Source organism: Diabrotica undecimpunctata, chromosome 1 (assembly GCF_040954645.1).
Source record: "Diabrotica undecimpunctata isolate CICGRU chromosome 1, icDiaUnde3, whole genome shotgun sequence".
Lineage (NCBI taxonomy): Eukaryota > Metazoa > Arthropoda > Insecta > Coleoptera > Chrysomelidae > Diabrotica > Diabrotica undecimpunctata.
Genome location: NC_092803.1, coordinates 45,234,055 through 45,240,105, shown reverse-complemented (window position 1 = coordinate 45,240,105; position 6,051 = coordinate 45,234,055).

Genomic DNA, 6,051 nt, shown 5'->3' with positions numbered 1-6,051 from the left:
ATCTGTGCAAACTCATTACTCGGAGATTTTTGGGATCGCGGAACACTAATACCATGTTGGCGATAGTGTGCGAGGCACCGGATACCCAGGATTGCATCAGCTTTCAGAGTTTTGTGGAAATTTGATGCAAAATCAGTGCAAACTAGATACTCGTTGGTTTTTGGAGTCGCTGGACACTAATATCATGTCAGCGATAGTATTCATGCCACCTGGAGCACAGGACGGCTCCGCTCCTGGAGTTTTGTGTAATTTCGATACAAAATCAGTGCAAACTCGATACACTAATATCATGTCGGCGATGATGTGCGGGGCACCTGGTGCCCAGGACGGCATTAGCTTCTAGAGTTTTGTGTATTTTCGATACAAAATCAGTGCAAACTCGATACACGGTGGTTTTTGGAGCCGCTGGACACTAATATCATGTCAGCGATAGTATTCATGCCACCTGGAGCACAGGACGGCTCCGCTCCTGGAGTTTTGTGTAATTTCGATACAAAATCAGTGCAAAGCAAACTCGATACACTAATATCATGTCGGTGATGATGTGCGGGGCACCTGGTGCCCAGGACGGCATTAGCTTCTAGAGTTTTGTGTATTTTCGATACAAAATCAGTGCAAACTCGATACACGGTGGTTTTTGGAGCCGCTGGACACTAATATTATGTCGGCGATAGTGTTCATGGCCAGTGAGGCACAGGGCAGCTCGGCTTCTGGAGTTTTGTGTAAATTCGATACAAAATCAGTGCAAACTCGTTACTCGGGGATTTTGGGTTCGCTGAACACTAATATCATGTCGGCGATGGTGTCCGAGGAACATTGTGCTCAGGAGAGGACTGGTCTGATGAAGTGTATGTATCCGTTCATCGCCGACATGATATTCTTGTTCAGCGATTCCAAAAACCCACCAAGTAATGAGTTTGCATTGATTTTATATTAAATTTCCACAAAACTCCAGTAGACGAGGCCCTTTCAGGACACCAGGGTCATCGGATACCATCACCGTTATGATATCCGTGATCAGCGATCCCAAAAACTTCCGAATAACGAATTTGCACTGATTTTGTATCGAATTTCCACAAAACTCCAAGAGAGGGGGCCCAGGCGCATCAGGTACCTCGGAAACCATCGCCGCAATGATATTCGTGTTCAGTGACCAAAAAATCCGTGAGTAGCAATATTGAACCCAATTCCGTGAATTATTTTCGAATTACAAATTTGTCATTTTTCATCCTTTCGAAATGCACTTTGGAAAATACATTTTTCTTATTCAATAATGCAATTTTTATTTCCACATCATCATTTTTGTTCACAAAATTTCATGACACTGATACCAATCGAATTGAAAAAGTTTCAATGAGATCCATCCTACTGCAAAAATTTCGTAGGTTTTGAGCTTTTTACTGATTTATTATCTCATCTATACAGACATAAAACGAAATTGGTCTCGATAAAAATATGAGAATGATTTAACAACATCTTGGTGGAAACGGGCAGGGTTTCTCTAACACCGTCCAAATGCAGCTGAATAAATATTTCGGCTGGGTACAAGTAATTAGGTATAATTACTTTAGATTATTCCTTCGACTTTTGGTGTATTTCCATTAAGCGGTGCGGTGGTTCTTTTTGTTGTGTTAATTTAAATAAGCTACTCTTACTTAGTAGAAATGTATTGAAATTATAATCAGTATACTTTTAAATAGTTCGATAGATAATACAATTACCATTTATTTGCTCTCTGCTTTTGTATAAAAAATATTATAACTTACAATAGTTAATCCGTGATCGGATGATTCACCGGTATAGCTGCTTCGTGCGGCAGTTGCAACTTAAGAAAGATATTTGTGTGTGCAATCTTTCGCAGAGTCAAATTTTGGACAGCGCAATGTTGCAGCGAGGGGTAAGACGTAGGAGCGCTGTTGCCAGTTTGGATTAAGTCCGAATAATTGGAATCAAAAAGCGGAACTAAGGATCGCCAACAGCCTATACACAGAAGATGTAGAGGAAAGGCGTAAGACAGGTTCTTATTCTCTCCCCACTACTATTTAACATTTATTTAGCAAAAATATTTCAGCTTGCACAACAGAACGAAAAAGGCCTCAAAATTAATGGTCTTACTATTAATAATTAAGATATGCTGACGATACGTCCATAATAGCGAACAATATAGAGACGCTGCAATATTTAGTGACTTATAAATGGAAAGGAAGAAGAGTACGGATTTAACATCAACACAGCAAAACTAAATATATGGTAATCAACAGACAACCCCATATGGAGGCTAAGCTAAATATAAATAACAGTTGAATGAGTTGAAATATTTAAATACTTTGGAGTTAAATTAAACAGTAAGTACGACTGTAACATGGAAGTGAAGATAAGAGTAGCAATAGCTCTAGAAACGCTTTCGTTAAATTTGGTAAGTGTAAGGGTGGTAAAGTAAGAATTGTAACACCGTTTGCTTTTGATAATTCTAAATATTTTACAGACAGGTGTGATTCATGATTATCAAGTATCAGTAAGGAAGGATTGGCTCTAGAAGATGAAGTACATTTTATGAAATGTTCTAAGACTTCTGTGAATAACTCTGAATTTATCCAGCTGCTTGGAGCGGCCAAACCCAGCGTGCCTGGTGGGGTACCCTTAGTCATATAACTCTTAAAATTTTTCCTAGGAAACATGACAGGGGGAAGTGATTACCCACTAGCTCATATTATAGCACATGTAGTGCATAACGTTCCTTTCTCACCACTTGTTACTATCGAAAGACATCTTATTCCTTTTGGTGCCAGGACTTTCGGTGGTTTCTGAACAGTCGTTGTTGATGTCTCGTCTAAATTATAAATACGTGTTCCATTACTGAAATTGTGATAACGCTTCAGAACCTCTTCAAGATCCGTAAATATATATATCGATGTTATGTCGATTAAAGCCCATTGCTCGAGCCAAGCTGCAACTTTCTGATGCTCTTAGGGTTAAATCCGAGTGACGCTTTCGAAATGATCTAAGCCATTCAATCCCTGCTATTTTGTATTATATCTAGGAATTTGGGACCTTTATTTTATTCATTATTGCAGTCTCGTAAGCTAATTTGCGACAGTCTATATTACTTAATCCACAAAATAGATATGCACACTCTTTAAGATAGTTTATCAGGATTTCCTCTTGATCGCCATTAAAAATTTGATTTACGTTTAGTTAGGAACTAACGAAATATCCTGCCCTCCTGCATTTCTACTTTTTAGATAATACCTTCTTAGAGTACAATAGGGAATTCCTCTAACTTTAGCAGTTTTTCTGTTTGTCTCTCCAGCGTTAATAAGATCCAAAGCTGCCGCCATGTTTTTTTTGTGTGGGTTACTATTTTTCGAGGGGTATATTTCCGGGCCATGCAGTAAAATAAATAAATAAACATTAAATACGTACTAAACTTGCGCCTTTTGTGTTTTATTAATTTTTTTGGTGGCCGAAGCCGTTTTTTTGTATTTTTTTGTAGATCTTATTCAGAGGGCTGTCTGAAACATATAAAGTCAACATTAGTAAATACAGTGACATGCCAAAGGTGAGCGCGTTTTCTTGATCGCAGAATCAGGTTTGTTTGATCTTCTCAGCGAATTTTGTTCTTGATTTTTTCTCCATCATATTCAGTACCCTTATTTGTTTTAGGTCTCTGAATATGAACCGTTCAGCGACGTATATGGATACGTTTGCAGCTTCTTTAAGGCAATTATTGTTTGCTGCTTGAATCTTCTTTTTGTTGCTGTGACTTGTGTGTCCCCATGCAAGACATCCATATGGTTTTTATACAGCTCCGTCATATAAACTTTCAAAAAAACTGTTAGAGATTAATAGGTAAGATAGTTTCGAAACAAATTCAGATTTCTGCTTTAATCTGAACCTTCTATAAATGCAAGGTATAACAGACGTTGATAAAGATGTTAATAGAGACATGGGGAATCTAAAATTTGCATTCCACGACATGTCTATCAACTAAGCAGAAATCCATAACGAATTTGTTTCTTGTACTCATACAGAGTAGATCCGAATAAAATGAAAAAGACAGCAAAGATTTGATTTCACGTTCAAAGCGTCTATGTATCTGTTGATACGTATTTCGACTTAATAAGTCTCATCAGAACAGTTATTCATAGCCGTTCTTAACGTGAAAAATAATCTTCTCTGTCTTTTAGGAAGCAACAATAAAATGGCTTCGTTATGGACGCAATAGCGACATCTGATAGAAAAATCGGTAAGATAGTTTCGAAACAAATTCAGATTTCTGCTTTAATCTGAACCTTCTATAAATGCAAGGTATAACAGACGTTTATAAAGATGTATTAAAGACTTTATCAATGTCTGTTATACCTTGCATTTATAGAAGGTTCAGATTAAAGCAGAAATCTGAATTTGTTTCGAAACTATCTTACCGATTTTTCTATCAGATGTCGCTATTGCGTCCATAACGAAGCCATTTTATTGTTGCTTCCTAAAAGACAGAGAAGATTATTTTTCACGTTAAGAACGGCTATGAATAACTGTTCTGATGAGACTTATTAAGTCGAAATACGTATCAACAGATACATAGACGCTTTGAACGTGAAATCAAATCTTTGCTGTCTTTTTCATTTTGTTAGAGATTATTTTAGAACACACTAAATTTTCACCTAAATTTACCATAAAAAATACAATAGAACTAGTTAATAAAATACAACATTTTCAGTTACCTAACAACTCCAGATTAATTTCATTTGACGTAAAAAATCTTTTTCCTAGTATCCCTCCTACAGAAACTTTTATTCTAGTAAAAAACCTTTTAGACCAAAATAGTACAAATTCAATCATTACATCTGAAATTTTACATCTTCTTGAAGTTAGCATAAACCAGGACTACTTTGAATTTAATAATGAATTATATACAAATAACAGTGCAGGACTTATAATGGGCAATCCTCTAAGCCCATTGCTATCAGATATTTTTATGGATCATCTAGAGACAAAGATTTCAAAACATCCCATATTCAAACAGTTTTTATATTGGTGGAGATACGTAGAAGACGTACTGGTATGTTTCACAGGAACTAACAGGCAACTCGACCAATTTTTATCGTATATTAATTCTCTTCAAAGTCATATTGAATTTACAATAGAAACAGAACAAAATCAATCCATAAATTTTTTAGATTTAAAAATTACAAGACTTAAAAACAAACATGACTTCTCCATATTTCATAAACCTACCATACTGACACGACTATTCACAATTCATCATCCCATCCCACACAACATAAACTGGCAGCCTATCATAGTATGTTACATAAATTAACAGCAATTCCTATGTCAAAATACAATTTTCAGACAGAATTAAATATCATTAAGCAAATAGCAGTAAACAATGGATACAACGAACAAACAATTATTAAAATGTTAAATCAAAAACTACACAAGAAAGCCCTGAACTTAGTATTTCCACCACCACAGAAAACACCCAGTACCTTCTGCTCGATTACATATACAGGCAAAATATCAACAAAAATAGCCAAACACATAAAAAAGAAAGGAATAACACCAGCTTTCAGAACAAATAACAACCTAGGCAAATATATTAAAAACAACAAGAGCCAACATAAAAAACACTTACACAGTGGTGTGTACAAACTTAAATGTGGCGACTGCCCAAAAACTTACATTGGTCAAAGAGGTAGAAATTTTAATAAACGAATAGCAGAACATAAAAGGGCTTTCAATAATAGAAAAACAGATTCTACATACGCACTTCACCTTCTAGATCATAATCATTCTTTTAATGACGAATTTAAAATTCTCCACATTCAAAATAAAGGCCTTAAGCTATCTTTGTTAGAATCTATGGAAATCAACAAATTAAAAAAACACAGATATAATTCTGAATGACCAGCTTGAGACAAACAGTTCTCCCCTCCTCAACCTATTCGATTAGAGACTATAAAGTGTAAACCCATGCCAAAAACAGATCACTTCTTTTGTGGAAGTTTTGAAAACAAAGTTTTCAGTGTTTTATTGTTACATAAAATGAAT